We start from the raw sequence: 22,720 nt of genomic DNA, 5'->3' as shown, positions 1-22,720 counted from the left end.
GAGGAGGCTACTATTCTTATTCCCATTTCTCACATGAGCGAATTAAAGCTTAGCAGCTTAGCGACATTAAACAACACACTGAAAGGTACAAAGCTAAGTAAATGATAGAACTAGCATGTAAACTTTAGTCAATCTCATTCTTTGAAAAGCTGTGCTTTTAAGTGCTGTTATCCTAAGGGAGTAAAACTAGGCTATGAACTTTCTTGTCAGGCTTTGGTACCTTATTCTCAGGTTAATAGGACAGTTGATTTCTTCTTTCATTATTGGTATGGGAGATAAATATCTAAGTATATTCATCTACTTTTCTCTAGTTAATGACCATGAATTGAAAAAATGTGGCTATCTTTTCCCATATGTTTAATTTGTTCCACTGGTAACTGTAGGGGTTTTTTTGTTTGTTTAGTTTGGTTTGGTTGTTTCCTTTTTGAAAATTTCCTCTTTGCCTGCCCTAACCCGGAGAAATCTCCTTCACACCTTTTAAAGCAGAGAAGGCTCCTCTTCTGGGGCCACACTTTCTGTGATGTACTGCCCCCTCGTGGCAAAATAAATACAGCTGCTGCTACAGCACCCAGATAGACACAAATTTAGAACCAAATCTACACTGCATGAATTTTTTAAGATAAGTTTCCAGTATTTATTCAATAGTTCATGAGGTCTTGGACAATCATGTACTATTCACCAGCTCTTCTGCACAGTAACCCAGGATTGGGATATGGGTTCAAAACAACTCGGTGAGACAGTTCCGGAAGAAATGTGCTTCACTTCAACGTCTTCAGGTTCAGAAGCACTTCTTATGATTTCTCTCCCCACTGATAAGAAACTAGGGGATAACTGCAGAGTGCAGAGAGAAGACAGCGGTGGTCATCAATGTGTGCTCTACAAACAGTGCCTTCCTTTACATGTCACCGGGGAAGCATAAATCACGAGGCACTGCTGTTTTACATTGAAAGATAATGTGGAACGCAGTCCCCTTCTTACAGATTCTGGAATTTGAGGGAAGAAGTGGGGAGTTTACAGGAAGAATGGAGAATCTGGTAATAATTCTCTAAAAAGCCTCATGTTAGAAGGATTATGGAGGTGAGGTGGTATTGAAGATTCTCTTCTTTGCTTGTTTGTGACTCTCTTTAGAACTTGTATATCAGAAAAACTAAACCGAAGTTATTTCTACTTAAGGTTACCAGATTGGCTACGCTTCATGAATTAACCAACGGTTCAGTCAAACAGGTTTAACTGATTATTTCCTTCACTGAATCCACCAGTTGAATTGACAATATGTAGACACAATAAAACCAGCCCAATGAGTTTGGCCAGACCACAAAGGCTGGCCTAAGTTTGCAAGAATTCTGACTTGGACTCAATTCAAGGTCACATTTGCTTCAGTTTTATTACCAAAGCAGCAAACCACAGTACAAATATTAGAGATGACATCAAAAATATAAATAAGTATCACTTCCTGATGCCTCACATATTCATCCCCGACTCACATCCAAGTTCAGTGGTAATTTGACCCTTGTAGGGCTTGATTGTTAAGGTTGCGTGTCAACTTGGATGGGCCGTGATTCTCAGTGGTTTGGAAGTTATGTAATGATGTAGTTTGGCACTTATGTAATTATGTAGTCATCCTCTGTGATGTTATTTGATGTGATCAGCCAATCACTTGTAAGGGGAGTTTCCTTGGGGGTGTGGCCTGAAACCAATCATCTGTATCATTATTACTTGACCTCCCGTTCTTGGGACTTGAGCCAGCTGCCTGACGTATTGCCTGCTGATCTTGGATTTGTCAGCCTCTGCAGCCCGTAACTAAATGGCCTGCCATCTGACTTGCTGATCTTGGATTCGTGGGCCTCTACAGCTACGTGAGTCAGGAGAAGCCTCCAGCCTGATGCCTGACCCATGGACTTGGGACTTCCAGCCTCTACAAACACATGAGCCATTTCCTTGAGATAAATTTTTCTCTCACACTCTCTCTTTCTCACTATACACACACACACACTCTTCACTGATTTTGCTTGTCTAGAGAACCCAGCCTAAGACATGGGTGATGACCCACCCAGGACAATAGAGTCACACCCAGAAATCCTGGACCCCAAGTCAATGCAGTAGCTGAAAGAGACTCTGAGGTTGTTTCTCTTGAAATACATGTAAGTTCATTCCATATAAAATGTATTTATGGGAAGAAGGGTATATATGAGGGTGGATGGTGCAATGGGCACAAGAGATACAATATCTATTTCCCCATTTCCTCCTCATTAAAGGATCCCTGAATCTATAGCAGGAGGCAGTTTTCTTTGCAGCTTAAAATGGTCATGTGACATAGTTCTGACCAAGGAAAGATAAGCAGAAATCCTTGGTGAGAGCAACTTTTCCCAAGTGAAAAACCAAGGAAGACCTCTTTAGGAAGACAGGACAGCCTTCAACCTTCTTTACCCCTTCACTTATACCTGAGTCACAGAGGGGAGGTCTGCAAGTGCTGCAGCTATCTTGTGACTATGAGGCAACAAGCATGGAAATGAAGGCTTAAATATTCCTTTAATTTCCCTGTGTTTTTATTTGAAATATGGAAAACTGTCCTATAAGTCATTACACACATAGCAAGTACACTGGTAAGCCTATTCTTGGGGCCAGGATTTGACTGGTTAGTAAAATTTAGTACTAGGCCATACCCACTTAAAGAGGTAGAAAACGATTTGACAAAAGGTAATTATTTAATTAGGAGCTTTGGTGGTGAGATGGTTAAGCAGTTGATTAGTAACTGACTGTGAATCCACCCAGCTGCTCGGTGAGAGAAAGAGAATGCAGTCTGCTTCTGTAAAGATTACCAAACCAAACTCAGGGCTGTGGAGTCAATTCCAACTCCTAGCGACCCTACAGGACAGAGTAGAAGCGCCCCACGGGGTTTCCAAGGCTGTAATATTTACAGAAGCAGACCGCAACATCTTTTTCCGTAGGAGTGGCTGCTGGATTTGAACCACTAACCTTTCCACTAGCAGCCAAGCACTTTAACCATTGTGCCACCAGGGCTCTTTTCCTGTAAAGATTACAGGCTGGGAAACAAAATGGGGCAGTTCTACTCTGTCACACAGGGTCGCTAGGAGTTGAAATCGACATGACAGCATCTAATAACAACAACAATTCATTTAATCACTTAATACGTAAGTTTAACTTTATTTGTTAGATTCACATTGTAAAAAATTAAAAAGTGTATATAGAAAGATGCATATCAGTAAAAGAGACACACATAGACATACTGACAATTTAAATCTTCGTTTACTTACTTCACATTAGTATGCAGCCTGCTTCTGGCTCCTCTTTTTCTTATTGACATGATTCGTCTGAGGAATCAGGAAGAATAACTGATGCTGTGAATAGTCATAAAATCTATCTACAGCTGATCATTGGGAACTGACCTACAACTGTGAATTAATGAAAAATTTAAAGAAATGGATTTGGGAAGTACACTTGGAAAAGAAACTTGGCAGTAAAATACAAGATGTCTTTGTGTTAACTCAGCAGAAAAGTATCTGAGTATCACTGAAAGATAGCTGTTAGCATCATGTGGGACACATAAATGCATGGGTAATAGTGATTCACTATTGTTATTATAGTCATAATTATGCCGGGCATTATTATGTGTTTTTATATTTTCTCCTCCATGAAAAATCTTATATTAAATAGCCGGTGGGGGGGGGGCAGGGAGGGGACAGTGAGAATACTTTAAAACCCTTGATCAGATTCCTCAATTTGTTTTTCATTCATAACAGAGAGCCCTAAAGGAAGAATACATTTTAAAATTGCCCCTTCAGATCCATAAATCACTCTGCCTTATATAAGAATTCCCCAAGTTTGTAAACCGTGGCTTTATGTCCTGTAAGAGATTCTTTTTTTTTGTTGTTCCTTAGTCAGTGAGCTAACACCTCTCTGCCATACCAGCTGAGATCCTGATGGGAATTTGAAGGTAGCATAAGGTCATGTTTAGTTACTGAAGGAAGAACATGTCTAGCTTCAATGTCAGAAATCGTGTCCCAGCAGAGACATAGTTTTTTTGAGATTGACATCATGTAGACACCTCGTATTCTTTTTTGAAAAGGTGAAAAATCAATTTGTATCATAACATATTTTAAACTAGTTAGGTCAATATGGACCACATAGGTGTGCCAAATGCCACCCCTAGGCCAATAAATGAAGCCTTGCTGTAGGCAATGCCAGCAGACCCCTGGGTTATACAGTGTCAAGTACCCTAGAAGTCATTCTTTACCCTGCATAGATTCCCAGATTCTCCATTGCTCCAGCTTGTTCTCTGAAGCACTAGAAAGATTATCCAGATTTCCTATTGATGTCTGAATGAAGTCCTTGAAGTCTAAGTCAAAGTGGGTTTTCTCTGATCACTCTAGAATCAATTAGAGCTCTGTGTTAAAAGGAATCAACACTTGGGAATTTTTGGACATGTAAGCAAGCCAGCCTCTAGTAGTGGTTGAAGATGTCTAGCCCATTCCCTTCCTCACAGTTCCCTCTTTCCTGTGACTCCTTCCACCCACACACACATATCCCCTAGGGACTAGAGATATGAAAATAGAATCAAAAGTGACTTCTGTCTTAGGACTTAGGAACTTGGGAATGAAGTATTTGTTTATTTTGCTTATATAGCCTATTGTCTCTACCTTATAAGAAGTTTCTTGTTGTTAGGTGCCTTCAAGTTGGCTACAACTCATATTGACCCTGTGTATAACAGAATGAAAATGTGTCTGGTCCTGTACCATCCTTACAATCCTTGCTATGTTTGAGCCCACTGTTGCAGCCACTGTGTCAATCCAGCTCATTGAGAGCCTTCCTCATTTTCACTGACCCTCTATTTTACCAATCACAATGTCTTTCTCCAGAAATTGGTCCCACCTGATAACAAGTCCAAAGTAAGCAAGACAAAGTCTTGTCATTCTCACTTGTAAGGAGCATTCTAGCTGTACTTCCTCAAAGACAGATTTGTTCATTTTTCTGGCAGTCCATGCTTTTATTCAATTCAAATGCATCAATGTTTCTTCAGTCTTCCTTTTTCATTGTTCAGTTTTCACATGCATATGAGGCAATTGAAAATACCATGGCTTGGGTCAGGTGTACCTTAGTTCTCAAGGTGACATCTTTGCTTTTTAACACTTTAAAATGGCCTTCTGCAGTAGATTTGCCTGATGGGATACATCGTGTGATTTCTTGACTGCTGCTTCCATGGGCATTGATTGTGGATCCAAGTAAAATGAAATCCTTGGCCTCTTCAGCATTTTCTTTGTTTATCATAATGTTGCTTATTGGTCCAATTGTGAGGATTTTTGTTTTCCTTGTGTTTAGGTGTAATCCATACTGAAGAGTGTAGTTTTTGATCTTCATCAGCAAGTGCTTCAAGTCATCTTCACTTTTGGCAAGCAGGGTTGTGTCATCGGTATATTGCAAGTTGTTAGTGAGTCTTCCTCCAATCCTAATGCCCCATTCTTCTTCATATAATCCAGCTTCTTGGATTATCTGCTCAGCATACAGATTGAAAAAGAGGTTTAAGGTTATGCAAAAAGACATCAATAATTTGAAGTTGTTAAAAAAGAGAAGGGGAAAAGGGGGAAGGAAGGAGGGAAGGAAGCCAAAGTTACACAGTTGATAGAAGACCTTGAGACCTTTTTACTTAAGGTCTGTCTGATTCAGGTCCTGCTTGGAAACCACCAGCATATATTTGCTGTGTATGTATATTTTTCTCTGAGGTTTTATGGGAAATTATACAGACTACGGGGCTAAAATTACTCATGATTACACTGAATAATCAGTCATACCAATGAACCTCATAGCAATTAAAATGATCCTTACTTTTCTAACCAGTATTTTCAGGTAAAACAACAATGTGAGGATCTGGGTAATAAGAGTAGTAACAATTTCAAATTGATACAAACTGTAAGAGAAAGGCCAAAGGAAGGCAGAGCAGCTGTAAGCTTTGGAAATGCTAAGGTTCCTCTGGGTGGCATATTATATGGGTGTGTGCTAGGGGGTGGGGTGGGTATAGGGGTTAATATTTATCTTCAGTATACCCCAAGTATGAGAAAATTGGTTACAGATGGCTCACAGCTGTGAGGAATACCTTTTTTCATTTAAAACTTGTTATAAATCTGTTCCTTAAACTACCTGCTCCAATGACTTTTAATTTAGAGGATGTCGGATAAGTCCCTGTATATGACCCTCATATATCATCATAAAAGTGGTGGGGTGGCTTGGACTGGAAACCCCTGGGAAAATCTCTAGATTTATCGAAGGACTGGGTTACCATGGGCACTTTGGGGAGTTTTGGTAAAGGCTTTTATTGATTATCAACATTGTAAAGAAGAAATCAATTTTTACAGAAAAGAGTGAGATTGAGGGAGAAAAAAACTCATTTAGCTATAAAAAAGAAAACATGTTACTGGAATTTTTCCTTGTTTCTCTGAGAGCATTTTGGGACATGAAAATATTATTCCATAAGTTAAATAAGTGTGGGCTGCACTGGAGAAGATAGAATGTTACAAGCTTAACTGGCTTTCTGATTAGAAAGACAGCATAGGTTTGTAAATGTCTAGGGGTACATTTTGGGGGAGGTGGAGGGTAGGCTGACTATAACTAAATTAGTTATTTGGTTTCATAAAATCCAAGTTAATGGATTTTATATTTTGAAAACCTCACATTTTTTTCAACCATGTTTTTGTATCATAGAGTAAGTTTTTATTAAATCCTATAAAGAAACCATTAAACTTAAAAAAAAGAAGAGTTTTTAAATGTTGAGAGTTAGCCTAATTTCTGTATTACTAGAATTTTCTTTTTTTTTACTGAAATCCCAAGGGTTGTTTTCCACTGACTCTTTGAAAGTCAAAAGCTTTGCACTTGTCATTTTCTTCTGACTCCTCGAAAGTCTTGAAGACATTTCAGTCCATGCATTTGTATGCTCTGAGGCTGCCTCCCTTTCTCTTGATCCCCAAAACAGATCAGCCTTTCTCAGAGAACTTCTTTGGAAATCAATGGGCATTGCACCTACCCTAGAGGTGGGTGGAAATACAGATCTTAATTTATAAAATATCTGTAAACCATTTATAATTTTCCTATCACACATAAGTCATCCAAAGGAAGAACAAAACTTATCTTAAAGACTGACCACTGAGTGGAACTGAAAGCAACCACACAAGGTGCGGAAGGACAGCACACTTCCCTTAGCGTTTCCCATCCAAAGACTTTCTCCGACTTAGAAAAAAAAAAAAAAACTCATTGCCACTCGGTTGCTTCCAATGCATGGTGACCCTATGTGTTGCAGATTATAATAGCTCCATAGGGTCTTCTTGGCCGTGAGCTCTATGGAAGGAGATCACTAGGTCCTTCTTCCACAGCGCCACTGGGTAACTTTGAATCGCCAACCTTTAGGTTAGTAGTTGAGCACAAATCATTTGTACCACCCAAGGATTTTCTCCAACTTCATACACATCAAATAGGCAAACTTTTTCAGAGATATTCCTATAATTTTGAATAAAATTTACAAGCCTGGAGCAATGAAGAATATCTCTGCAGTGCAAAGATTCCAAGGGGGAAAAAAAATGTATATTATGTTCCTAATTTCACTGGCTGTGCTTTTTAAGAAAAACCCGTCAATTCATCTCCTACAGAAATATCCTCAAATGGCAACAAAAGATGCTTGGTTTTTCCAAACTGATATTTTCTTTTAATATTCTAATATACTGCATTTGCTTTATATAATATTCCCTTATTTTGTGATCAAATTTACTGCTTTTGTGGCAAAAATGAGTTTCCAGGGACAAAATCTTTAAGTATGCTTTTGCACTGTAAGCAATAAGGTTTAATTTATTATGACTTAACTTGTAATGACTGTCCAGGAACTATTTAGTCAAATAGGGAAGACTGTATTATCCATCAGTTCAAATTCAAAGAATTGATGTATGTTTTTATTTGCCTCTGTCATGACAATTTTTAAAAATTGGCTACTATGTTTCCAGAAAAGTAGCCCAAATGTATTAGAACATTGCTTCTCAAGTTTTAATGTGCCTGTAAATTACCTAGTGTTATGGGTTGAATTGTGTTCCCCAAAAATGTGTTTCTTCATGGCTAGGCCATAATTCCCAGTAATGTCTGGTTGTCCTCCATTTTGTGATCTGATTATTTATCACGTGTAAATCTTCTATAATGTTAACGAGGCAGGACTCAGTCTACAGGATTAGGTTGTATCTTCAGTCAATCTCTCTTGAAATTAAAAGAGAGAAGTAAGCAGAGAGGAGAGGGGCCTCCTACCATCAAGGATGAAGACCCAGGGGAAGACTGATAACAAGGACCTTCTCCTAGAGCCAACAGAGAGAGAAAGCTTTCCCCTGAAGCCAGCATCTTGAACTCAGACTTCTAACCTCCTGAACTGTGAGAGAATAAATTTATGTTTGTTAAACCCATCCACCTGAGGTATTTCTGTTATAGCAGCACTAGATGACTAAGACACCTAGGAATCTTGTTAAAATGTAGATTCTGACTCTATGGACTTGGATAGATCTAAGATTCTTCATTTCTATCAAGCTAACAAAATGATGCTTATTTTGCAATATGTTAGAATTTCTAGTACTTGGCTGGAAAAAAGGGGGGGGGGAGTCCTAAATAAAGAACAAGCCACAGCATAAAAGACTGTGCACCTTGGCATTCACTTAATGTCCATCTAGAAATGTCTTAAAGGAAAACAGATACAAAATATACTTAGAGACATAAGGATAAGAAACATAGTTGATTAAGAAGTTTGCAAAGAATTATAGCAAAAGAGTGCTGTCTTAGCTAGTACTACTGTGACAGAAATACCATAGTGAGTGGTTTTAAAGAACAGAAATTTATTTTCTCACAGTTCAAGAGGCTAGAAGTCTGAATTCAGGGCACTGGCTCTCGGGAAAGCTCTTTATCAGCTCTGGGAGGAAATCCTTGTCTCAGCTACTTAGCTCCAGCATTCCTCAGTTTCTTGGTGGTCTCCACATGGCATCTATCTTTCCCCTATTTTGTGCTTGCCTCTCTCTGTCTCTAATCTGTTCTTTTTATATTTCAGAAGTCATTAGATTTAAGATGCAGCCTACGCCTCATTAACTTAACAAAGAAAGTCCTATTCTGAGATTACATCACAGATTCAGGGGTTAGGGTACCAACACAAATTGGGGGGCGGGGGAGGCACAATTCAATCATAACAAGCACCAAATTAGAAGTCAAGAAAATTTTGTTGTAACTTTAGCTCTGCCACTAATTATGTGAACTTGGGCAACTCAACTAAATGGTCTGTATCTTTGTGTCCTTATCTCTATAAAGATGCAGGCATGTCTTCAACTAATTATAGCACCAAAAACAACACAACTAGTGTGTCCATGAATGTATGAAGTGCTGTGGTCCATAAAGTTAAATTGGCATCCTCATACACGTCTATTAGGTGTATTTTCTGGAAAACAGATTTGCAATTCTTACCTTTCGACATTTTCATGACTAAGGGGAGTTAGACTCAAGCCATAGTTAGACTCAAACCATAGTCTTTTCAATCTCCTCGTATGCGTGAAAAGGCTAGACAACGAAAAAAGAAGACAGAAGATTGATGTTGGAACTGTGGTGTTGGAGAAGAACACTGAAGAAACTATGGAAGGATGAACAAATCAATCTTGGAAGAAATACAATCAGAATGTTCCCTAGAAGCAAGGATGGCAAGACTTTGACTAACTTACTTTGGACACATTGTCAGGAAACAGCAACAGCTAGAAAAGGACATCATGTTTGGAAAAGTAGAGGTCCAGCAAAAACATGGGAAACCCTTGATGAGTTGGCCTGACACATTAGCTAAAACAATGGACTCTAACATATCAATCATGAAGATGGTGCAGGACCAAGCAATATTTTGTTCTGTTATACATAAGGTCACCATGAGTTGGAACAAACTTGATGGCAGCTAACAACAATGACTTTTTAACAAGACTCCCACATCTAGAAATTAATCCTAAATTATAATCAGAAATGTGCATAAAGTTCATCCCGGTTTTGTTATAAAATTTGACAAAAAAAAATTTAAATGACCAAAAGTGTAATGAAACTATTAAATTAATTATGGTTTATCCATGTGATGGAATAACTACGTGGTCATTAAAAAACATTTTTAAAAGAGTTTTTATAATACAACATCCTATAACAGATACATGGGGAAAGTCTGGAAGAAAATAGACTAGATTTAAATAAGATTTTGCCTGTATTCATCAAATTTTCTCCAGTGAACATGTAATAGTTTTATTATAGTCCTAAACAAGCTTTAAAAATAATAATAATAATTTCACTGGAGAATTTGGAAATGCATCATAGACACAGTGTCACTTGCTCTTGTCCTTGAAAACCAAAAGCCAAACCCGTTGCCATTGAATTAATTGTAACTCATAGCAACTCTATAGGACAGAGTAGAACTGCCCTGTAGGGTTTCCAAGGAGCAGCTGGTAGGTTCAGACTGCTGACCCTTTTTTTGGTTAGCAGCTGGGCTCTTAGCCACTGTACCACCAGGGTTTCGTTGTCCTTGAAGAGTTGAATGAAATAGTTCCTAAGGTTTTCCTTGGGTCTGAAATGCAATTATGCTCTAAATGAGACATTTTTCAATAACAAAGCAAACCAGAAAATTGAAGCAATGTTCAAAATAATCATTTAAAAGCTAGAGTAGAATTTTTCTTTATATTAAGTTTTCAGCGAGTTAACAGTCTCCTTATGAAGCTTTTTTATGCCAATTATTTTCACTTACTCAACATTCTGTATACAATGATCCTTTGGCAATTAAATTTTACTATCTTGGGTGTCCTCCAAAAGTGTCTCCACTTTTTATTGTTGTATTTTTTTTTTTTTTTTTGCCTTTTCCAATCTTTTAATCACAGAAGCATTGTCTTCAAATACAAATTTAAACACTGGTCAGAAAGAAGAGCAGATCTCAAATGTTAAAATTTACATACTGCCATGAGAAGCTGGCTTTGGGGCATAAGATGAATACTAACCCTGTAACAATAGCGACATGTGTGTCAGCTTTTACTTATGTAGTAATCTATGTGGGCATGTTTTGGTGAAATGTTTGACTGGCAGTATAGCTGGAACTGTGTAATAATGGAATTTGTTATAAACAAATATATATTTTCTCAAACCCAATTGAACTGTAAATGCCTTATGTTGTTGTTAGGTGTCATCAAGTCAGTTCCAACTCACAGCAACCCTATGTACAACCGAACGAAACACCACCAGGTCCTGCTCCATCCTCACGATCGTTATGCTTAAGCCGATTGTGGCAGCACTGTGTCAATCCATCTCGTTGACAGTCTTCCTCTTTTTCACTCACCCTTCACTTAACCAAGCATGATGCCTTTCTCCAGGGACTGATCCCTCCTGACAACATGCCCAAAGTATGTGAGATGTAATCTCATCATCATTGCTTCTAAGAAGTGTTCAGTTTGTACTTCCAAGACAGATTTGTTCTTCCTTTTGGCAGTCCATGGCATATTCAATATTCTTCACCAATACCACAATTCAAAGGCATCAGTTCTTCTTCAGACTTCCTTATTCATCACCCAGCTTTCACATGCATATGAGTCAATTGAAAACACCAAGGCCCTGAGTCAGGTGCACCTTAGTCTTTAAGGAGACATCTTTGCTTTTTAACACTTTAAAGGGGTCTTTGGAAGCAGATTGGCCCAATGAAATGCATAGCTTGATTTCTTGACTACTGCTTTCACGGGTGTTGATTGCTGATCTAAGTAAAATGAAATCTTTGACAACTTCAATCTTTTCTCCATTCATCATGATGTTGCTCACTGGTACAGTTGTGAGGATTTTTGTTTTATGTTGAGGTGCAATCCATACTGAAGGCTGTGTTCTTTGATCTTCATCAGTAAGTGCTTCAAGTCCTCTTCACTTTCAGCAAGCAAGGTTGCATCACCTGCATATCACAGGTTATTACTGAGTCTCCCACTAATCCTGATGCCACATACTTCTTCATATAGTCCAGCTTCTCAGGTTATTTGTTCAACATTCAGATTGAATAAATATGGTGAAAGGATACAACCCTGATGCCCATTTTCCTGACTTTAAACCGTGTGGTATTCCCTTGTTCTGGTCGAATGACTGCCTCTCGATTCATGTGCAGGTTACTCATGAGCACAATTAAGTGTTCTGGAATTCCCAGTCTTTGCAATGTTACCCATAATTTGTTATGACCACACAGCCAAATGCCTTAACATAGTCAGTAAAACACAGGTAAACATCTTTCTGGTACTCTCTGCTTTCAGCCAGGATCCACCTGACATCAGCAATGCTATTCCTGGTTCCAGGTCCTCTTCTGAATCCAGCTTGAATTTCTGGCAGTTCGCTGTCAATATGCTGCTGCAACTGCTTTTGAATGATCTTTAGCAAAATTTTACTTGCATATGATATTAATGATATTGTTTGCTAATTTTTGCCTTCGGTTGGATTGATAACCTTTCTTGGAAATAGGCATAAATATGGATCTCTTCCAGTCGGTTGACCAGGTAGCTGTCTTCCAAATTTCTTGGTATAGATGTGTGAGCACTTCCACCGCTGTATCTATTTGTTGAAACAGCCCAATTGGTATTCCATCGATTTCTGGAACCTTGTTTTTCACCAATGCCTTCAGTGCAGCTTGGACTTCTTCCTTCAATACCATCGATTCCTGATCATACACCACCTCCTGAAATGGCTGAACATCCGCCAATTCTTTTTGGTATAGTGACTCTGTATTCCTTCCATTGAAAATACCATGGCTTGGGTCAGGCGCACCTTAGCCTTAAAGGTGATAGCTTTGCTTTTCAACACTTTAAAGAGGTCCTTTTGCAGCAGATTTACCCAATCGAATATGTCATTTGATTTCTTGACTTCCCAAATCCTAACCCTTGAAAATAAATAATTTTAATATTTGATGATTATTATTCCAGATCTTTTCCTAAGCATACGTAAATTAAATGGAGAAAGTGAGAGGGAATAAAGGGAAATACAATGGGAGAGCATACTATTCAACATTCATGAATTTAATTGGAGGTTGTCTTTGGGATAAATACTAATTTGATTTTATAAATCTAAACCTTATTCCCAAATTGTTCCCAAATATTTTCAAAACCTCCCCTTCCACTGTTTTGCTGTCGGGTGCCGTCGATTCCAACTCATAGTGACTCCATGTGACAGAGTAGAACTGCCCCATAGGATTTCGTAGGCTGTAATTTTTACGGAAACTGATTGCCAGGTCTTTCTTCCATGGAGCCCCTGGGAGGGTACAAACCGACAATCTTTCATTTAGCAGCCAAGCACTTAACTGTTGAGCCACCAGAGCTTCTTCCAAAGCCAAACCAAATTCATTACCGTCGAGGCAATTCCAACTCACAGCAACCCTATAAAACAGAACAGAATTTCCCCCATAAGGTTTTCAAGGCTGTAATCTTTACAGAAGCAGGCTGCCACATCTTTCTCCCACGGAGCAGCTGGTGGTTTCATACCCCCACCAGGGCTCCTTTAATAAAAAAAAAAAAAAACTCCCTCAAATCCCTCCCTTTTGGGCAAATTATTTTTCACATTCTATTGAACAAGGTCCATGCTGTTTTGTCTTCACTCTTACTGATTTCTCCCCTGACTTGCCTGCCCAGCTGACCCTGAGCTAGAAACACTCTCCTCCTCTTCCTCTGGTCTCTAAAAACACCTAAGGACCCACACCTCTTTGGCACTTGATTTCAGTTGTTAAATGTCTTCTTGTGTCTTAGCATCTGTTAAGGATTGAATTGTGTCCCCCAAAACTATGTATCCTAAATCCTAGTATACCTGTGGTTATAATCTCATTTGGGAATAAGGTTTTCCTTATTATGTTAATAAGGTAGTATTAGTGTAGAGTGTGTCTTAAATCAATCTCTTTTGAGATATAAAAGAACAGATTAAACAAGTAGCAAAAAAGCAGAGATGAAGGAAGATAGATGCCATGCCTCATGAAGATCACCAAGGAACCAAGGAATGAAGTGAAAAGAGACAAGGATCTTCCCCCAGAGCTAACGAAGACAGAAAGACCTGCCCTTAGAGACAGCACCCTGAATTTGGGCTTCTAGCCTCCTAAACTGTGAGAAAATAAATTTCTATTTGTTAAAGCCACTCCTGTGGTATATCTGTTGTAGCAGCACTAGATTGCTAAGATAGTTTCCCTATTAGGTTATAATCTTCCTCACAACAAGAACTGTGTTTTATTCTTTTTTTGATCACCTGGGGCTGTCTGCACAGTGCTGAGGACAGTGTAGGTAAGTGCTTAGTAGATAGTTTTTGATTGATAATTTCCAGAACATACAGATGAAAACTTTACATTTTTCAATAGTTGGGTGATTTTGATGAGCTGCCTACAAGCTTTGCAAGGCAGACGAGGAGTCTGGAGTATCATGGAACTGGTGAGGTGTCATAGGAGAATTCAACCAATGTGAGCTTCAGGACATACACTAGGAAACACCTTGTAAGGGAGGCTAGGAGTTTAGTGTGGGAACAATAGAAATGTGTGTGACGATGGCATGGCCAAATTGCATCCCCGAATCCCCCTACATAAACTCTAGTTAAATGAGGATAAATAACGAAGTGTAACATTTACACAGAGTCCAACGCATTATTACTCCTCAGGAAAAAAAAAAGCTGAAGAACAAAGCATAGCAAAGACGAGAACCAGATTGAGGAGAAAATTGCCTGTTGAGAGAAGGAAAAATAATTAGAAGTTCCCCCAGGGGATATAGGAGAAAAGTGAGCTAAGGGCAAAGTGGAGGCAGGAAGACAGTGTAGCTCTTTGTCTAGTTGAGTGTCACAGACCTGCTGAAAAAGCCTTCGTGTGTGAAAGAGAGCAAAACCTCCAAGGGAGTGCGATCCCTAATCGAGACCATATGGGACCCTGTTCTTCAGGCTTTCCAGGAACTGGAGAGTGTACGTACCATCAAGACAATCTTAGGATCGTCATCATTTACCTTTTTAAATAATGTTATTCTATTTTCTCTGCATATGAAGGTATATTTTGTTAAACATGAATAAGAAAAACATCAGATGATTTCTGAACTATGACTTCCAGATAATGTTAACAAAATGTAAAAAGAAAAAAATACACGGAGTCAATTCTCATTCTTTGTTATAGTTATGCTCTATAAATTCACTGAGAACACTGACTTAGTGAATACTGAACCATTGCTCCTAAGGGGAATACAAGGTTAGGTTCCTGTGAGCATCTGGTCACAACATTTTCATCAACTGATCACTTTAAAGCTGCCTTATTAATTTATAATGTTGATTCATTAACATTGAACTCACTACTAACAGCACTATAACTCATGCCTGAATAAAGCTTATCAGACACAGGTATTTTCTCTGTAAGGCCTTCTTGCACTTCAGAGCACCAGACAGCACTCAACACTACACTTGGGGCCATTTTAAAAAGCAAAACCATCAAAAAAAAGCACAAAAATTGCAAACACACAGCATTAAATAGACGACAAAAAGTATACTTGTTTACAATATAAGAGTTGAAACATGAAGATAGAGTGTCACCTTGTTCGACTTTAGCTGGGAATGTGTGGGTCCGGTCATTCAAAAATTTCTCTGTTCTGCTTAGGTCCATGAATGTGAAAGTGCTATGAGTACTGATTTGGGGGTTACAAATAAATTTTAGCAAATTTGCAAATATGAGCTCCACAAATAATGAGAATTAACTGTATGTATACAGTCAGACAGATTTGATTTGGAATTTTGACTTTGTGATCTATACTGTGACAGTTGCTGTCAAGCTGATTCTGACTCACAATGACCCTACGTATGTCAGAGTAGAGCTGTGAGCCATAAGATTTTCGATAGCTGATTTTTTGGAAGTAGATATCCAGGCCTTTCATCCACAGTGCCTCTGGATAGGCTCAAATCACCAGCCTTTCTGTCAGCCATTTGTATCACGCAGGGACTCCTTTGTGACCTAGGGAAGGCATTTAGCCCTCTTAATCTCAGTTGGAGCCCTGGTTGCCCAGTGGTTAAGTGCTACAGCTGCTAACCTAAAGGTCAGCAGTTGGAATTCACCAGCTTCTCCTTGGAAACCCTATGAGAAAGTTCTACTCTGTACACATGGGGTAACTGACCCAAACAAATCTTTCCTTGGTCTTGGCCTGGAACTAAAAAACAGCAGGAAATCTTGGTTGGTTACTTGACTTGAGGGGATTAAAAAAATAGGAGTGATTGTATTTAGCCTCCCACATGCCAATGCAGCAAAAGCTGCCTGAAGAGGTAGAGAAAGAACAGAAGAGAAGAAAGAGAAAGAATGCCTGATCTGGGTTCCTGATAGCTGTCCTGTTCTTCATCCCTATTCTTCATGAAGCCTAGCTAACCTCGTGATCCTGTACCCACGAGTTGACCCAATGAGATCACATTGAATTCCCTTCACACATGAACTAGTTGAAAATGGATTTCTGTCATTTGACAATCAAAAAGGATTTGACTAAGCCATACCTTAATGTCCCTAGGACAGACCATACCACATGGTGATGGTAAATCTTTCAGTAACCATTTACGGGGTATAGGTGAGAAGCCACTGGACACCTTTAAGAAGATTCTTAAAAAGTCCTGACAAAACATCCTTTTTACTAGTATGAGGTGAGTCTGCCAAAGAAATTGATGCAGCTGTTTCTTCCAGGTAATAAAATAAATGAGATAATAAAATTGAGTTTACAGTAAGAGATATTGATGCGTTCAATTTGGGATTTATTCCTTTCTTTTTTTTTTTTTTTCCAAATTCAGGCTTAGTTTGGCCAAACCACTTAGGAAAAACACAACAACAAATGAATGATAAAATTACCCGGAAATATTTTCAGTCTGTGAAATTATATCAAATTCTCCTAATGCAGGAAATTATAGTACTCCACTTTGAAGAACACATTTATTTTCTATTAAAGGGCACTACACATTACCTCCGAGTCCCTGGGTAGCACAAGTGGTTAAAGTACTCAACTACTAGCCAAAAAAGTTGGTAGTTTGAACCTAGAGAAGCCTCAGAAGACAGGTCTGGTGATCTGCTTCCCAAAGGTCACATCCTTGAAAACCCTGTGGAGCAGTTCTACTCTGCACACATGAAGTCATCATCAGTTGAAACTGATTTGAGGACAACAAACAACAACAACAACACCTTACCTAGTCCTCTCAAAGAGTTCCAAAAAGGATATGGCAAGAGAACACAGTAAGTAATGAAGAAAAACATTATAAGCAGAAGACCGAATTCATGAGGGCTTCTTCCCAACTCAACTGGATGAATATTTTTTTAAGCTCAAACAACATATAAGACATTGTGAGAATATAACAAGATGATTAAGGCTATGCTTTCACGAGGTCATGGAAGCTCCATAGACACTTCCAAACTCCCTGAGGGGCTGAATTACTAGCCTGAAAGCTGTGGGAAACATGGTCTCAGGGAACATCTAGCTTGATTGGCATAACATAGTTTGTAAAGAAAATGTTCTACATTCTACTTTGGCGAGTAGTGTCTGGGGTCTTAAAAGCTTCTGAGCATCCATCTACTGTTCTCACCCTGTCTGGAGCAAGGGAGAATGAAGAAAACGGAAGACACTAGGGAAAGATCAGTCCAAACAACTGATGGACCACAAGTACTAAAGCCTCCACCAGACTGAGTCCAGCAAAACTAGATGGTACCCAGCTACCACCACCTGACTGCTCTGACAGGAATCACAATAAAGGGTCCTGGAAAGAACTGGAGAAAATTGCAGAAGAAAATTCTAACCCACACACACAAAAAAAAAAGATTAGACTTACTGGTCTGACAGAGACTGAAGAAACCTTGAGAGTATGGCCCCCAAACACCATCTTAGCTCAGTAATGAAGTCACCCCTGAGGGTTACCCTTCAGCCAAAGATTAGACAGGCCCATAAAACAAAACAAGACTAACTGGGCACACCAGCCCAGGGGCAAGGACTAGAAGGAAGGAAAGAAAAGGAAAGTTGGTAATAGGAAACCCAAGGTAGAGAAGGGGAGAGTGCTGTCGTGTCATGGTGTTGGTAACCAACATCACAAAACAACATGTGTACTAATTGTTTAATGAGAAGCTAATTTGTTCTGTAAACCTGCATCTAAAGTACAATAACATAAACAAATGAATTAATTAACTAAAAAGAAAAAAAATTTCCCTAAAAAAATAAAAAGACTATGCCTTCAGAAAGGTTGCAATATAATAGGAGAGATAAGACAAGTATACAAATATAATAATTCTAAGAAGTCTATACTATAATGGAGGTACCAAGGGTTGTGGTACCACAAAGCAGAGAACCATTGCATCTAGTCAAAGGCATAAGGGAATTTAAATCAAATATAGCATCCAAGGTGGGCTTTTAACAGCAGGTAAATTCTGGCACTGCCCTTCTGTTGTTTTATGGGCCTGTGATGGTTGTTACGCTCTCTATTTATATCCTGTGAAAGAAACTAGGTCTCAAAGATAAATTAACTTGAGCAAGGCCTTGTTACTGTTCGAATCTAAAAGAAATGGAGGCAGGGTATCGAGGGCAAGAAAATTCCAAACAGCCATGTAAACTGCGCACCCAGGAGTACAAGTAGGAAAGACCTTTCACTGAGCTCCCTGAGATGTTTAAAATTAACCTTCCTTCAGCTACTTTCACGAAACATTTTGGGACTAAAAGCCTAATGACAATTCTTTGGATAAGAATCAAGTAGCTGTCACTTCAGTGATCCTGCTGTTTGCTACTATTTTTATGTGATAAGCAGAACTTTATACTTGGGGCTAGATTTGAGGCAAGATCCATCAATGATTCATGGCTTAGAGACAAGAGGGCCCCCATCTCCAGGTTGGCCTGTGTTAGGATTTCTTTGGCAGGAGGACTGTAGATGTTTTCAATTAGGTGAAAAACAAAACCTCCAGAGAGTATAGCTTTAACCCAAATAAAACCTCCCATGAATGTAATTTCTTTCTCTCCCTCTTCTGCTCCCTCAACCCTAAAAGTGTGTGTACATGTGTGTGTGTGTGCATGTGTATAAAATGGTTGAGACAGCTGTATTACACAGGTGGTATCCTAGGCAGTAAATTACATGGCTTTTATAGATGCCTTGAGACACACAGTCTCAGAACAATTAATTTTACCACTACACGTTTGACCTAAGAGCACTTTTTATCACAGCAGGAATTCCTTATCAAATTCTCAGGTGCAGGGGCCCCATAAACACTTTTGAGGCACATAGACCTCATGGCTGAGATGGCTAGTAACTCGAGAGTGAGTGAGAGGTGGCCTGGGGAGAAAGAAAAATTTAAAACACTGACCTCAGCTCAAAAAGGCAAAGCCAAATACTCAACTCTGTCCTTTATGTAGAGTTCGAATATCTCTTGCTATAGTGCTGGGAACACTTGGGAATTTCCCAGCCACAGTGCTGGGAAACCTTGGGAATTTATATGTCAGACATCATGGGGAAAGTTTAGCTTTGTTGTCACAAAGCATGCTAACTCGTATATAGTTACAAGTAATTATATTTATGTTTAAAAAAAGTCGACCAGAAAATCTTGTCACAAAGAAGTCATCTTGCTTGTAAATTGGTGTGGTGGAGTGCTCACCAAAACAACTTGCTGATGACAGTATTGCACAGAAAGAACTCTTATGACTGAAGACTTGGGTCTCCAGCCATATATCAAGGTCCTTGGGTAGCACAAATGGCCAAGCGCTGAACTACTAACCGAAAGGTTGGTGTTTTTGGTTTTGACGTACACACACACACAAACACAGACAAGTCAGTATTTTAAGTAAGATATTTATCTATCTCTAACAGTAATAAAACAGAAAAAAGAAAAACCTAACTCTTTCCATCAAAGTCAGTTCCGACTCATAGCAGCCCCATAGGGCAAAGTAGAGCTGCCCCATAGAGTTTCCAAGGCTGTATTCTTTACGGAAGCAGATTGCCACATCTTTCTTCTGTGAATCAAACCACTGGCCTTTCAGTTAGCAGCTGAGTGCTTAAATACTGGGCCACCAGGGCTTCTTCTGACAGTAATAAATAAAACAATTTTATTTTTCCATAAATTTTCTCTACTTGATTAGCTAAATAAAGACTTGCTCAACCCACTTACAAAACCAAAACAACCAAACCCATTGCCATCAAGTGGATTCTGACTCACAGTGACCCTATAGGACAGAGTAGAACTGCCCCATTGAGTTTCCAAAGAGCAGCTGGTTGATTTGAACTGCTGACCTTTGGTTAGCAGCCATAGCTCTTAACCACTAAGCGACCAGAGTTTAGAATTTGCAAATTATAGATTCTGCCAGGGTCTATATTTCAAGTGCCAAGTCTGGTGTTTGTTTGTTTGTTTGTTTTGCTTTGTTTTATTCATTTCCATTAAACAGGTGCTGGGGGGTGACATTTTTTGTTAAACAACAAAAACAAGCGGGAAAAAGCAATCACAATTATTTTTGAGATCTACCAAAATCCTGGCCCTGTAGCACTTTCCAAGTTCAATAAACATTTTCGATGAACTAACAGCAACGAGCAACAGTTAAAGGAACAAATCATCATGTATAAATTAAAGCCGAGGTGCAGGAGGTCATTCATTTGCTGACTATCCATGAGCCTCTTCTGAGGCAGAGATGCTCATATGCCAGGAGACCGGGAGAACTGGAGGGAGAGTGAAAAGCATTAAATGAGAAGAACCTTCCACGTCTGAACCCATATGTAAGTTTGCATGTAAAATCATATTTATGGACTTAAAAAGCTCCTTTTCTGCTTAAAAATGATAAAGAGATTGTATTAAACTTTATATGCTGCTTACTTAAGGAGCCCTTGTGGTGCAGTGGGCAAAGCAATTGTCTCCTAACTGAAAAGTCAGTGGTTCGAAACCACCAGTGGCTGCACGGGAGAAAGATGTGGAAGTCTGCTTCCGTAAAGATTTCCAGCCGTGGAAACCCTATGGAGTGGCTATGAGTTGGAACCAACTCAGAACAGTGGGTTTGGTGGTTTGGGGTATACTGCTTCCTTAACGATCCACTGTTTTAATACATGTTTCAGATCCACTATATCATTATAAATCAAATTGTTTTGGTTTCTTCTTGAGCAAATGATACCAGTTTTTGATCACTGAGGGCTTGATCTCAGAGGAGGAATTAAGTGGTTGACAAAGGAACACACATAACATCAACACATAACTAATTGTGGGGAAAAAAAAAATCCCAAAGGCAACATTTAGCTCAAGTCTATTACAAGAAAACGTCTATCCTTTTTTCAAAGTCTAAAATTTCTATTTCCAGGACTAGTTCATTATTTCTCAAAAGTCTGAAACGTTTGGTGCTTTGTAATCCTTCCAACAATTCCATCCCTTTCAAAGGGCAAAGTATAACAGACATTCCCCTTTAAGGAATAACCACTAATGAGATAAAAATGACAGAGTATTTTTTCTTTGGGCTTAATTGGAACTTGGGCATCTGCCTTTGCCCCACAAATATTGGAGAATATATATCCAAAAGGATCATAAATATGACAATCTTCTAATTTATTTGATCAAGGGCCAAAAATACTTGCATGTCTGCCATATGAGCAGAGGTAACTGAACACTCCAGATACACAGATTTACAGCTCAATTTTACAGATGTTAGTTGGAGAAATAAACCACTCTCCATTGAACTATGAAGTCATGAGAACACCCCATAAATTTTTTTTAATTAAAAAAAAATAAATAATAGTAGGACTACAGCTCTGTCTCCATTACACTTACAAAAACTGAGAAAGAGAAATAGGTTGAGGATCTATCCTGAGGCAGAAGGCATATCCATTTAATACAGCTATCCTCCACAGACTTGAGGAAGCCACAAGCCTTTTCTTCTTCCACCTTTCCTTCAGTATCCTTCTATCTGCTTATGGAATTTCCTCAGATTCTTCAAGCTATCCCCTACCTCCAGAAGAAACTTTCCCTTAAGTGCTCCAGTGGTGTGCTGGAATCGACCTTTACCTGTTACTGTGAGGAGTCTCTTCCCAACTTCATGTTCACTGACATCAGGTTGGTAGCTTGAAATCCATCATGGTGGGAGTATTTACACTGTGGAAATAGGCAAATGCTACAAATTTTTGTCTCCTGGAGAGCCAGCCGGTTGTTAGACATGTACCACCACATCACTGCCTCGGACCCATCTCTCTACTCTTTCTCCTTCCTCTCCTCCCACATTAAAGCCTGTCTTTAGAATTTCAAGACACTTGATATTCTTCTGATAGACTAATTTAATATTACTAGTAGAAATGTAGGCATTTAATGTGCCACCTCTGCAAAGCATAGATTGAACAATATCCAATTTTAATGCATTAATCCAAAGTAAAGAATTTCTATCAGTTAAAGTCTGGGTACTGATGAGGGAAATTGCTTTTGTCTAGAACATACTTTTCAGCATCCTTCAACTTATACCATAAAGGCAGCTACTAACTGCTTAATGTAAAACCAGTGTTGACAAAGGATATTGAAGGCAGGATCAGACAAAACAACTACCTGCTTAAGGTCCCAATATTGATTAGAGTGCACAGATAACCTTGTTTCAACAGAAAGGATAATCTAATTTTCAAGTAGATAAGTACCTGGTTATCACTGAGGGAAGAGTAAAGCAAGAGGATATTTATTTGATGCCATCCATTTTATAATCAATACTTTTTTTCTTTT

The sequence above is a fragment of the Elephas maximus genome, chromosome 5 (genome assembly GCF_024166365.1).
Source record: "Elephas maximus indicus isolate mEleMax1 chromosome 5, mEleMax1 primary haplotype, whole genome shotgun sequence".
Taxonomy (NCBI): Eukaryota; Metazoa; Chordata; class Mammalia; order Proboscidea; family Elephantidae; genus Elephas; species Elephas maximus.
The sequence above is the reverse complement of the archived record's forward strand: the minus strand, read 5'-3'. Positions refer to the sequence as shown.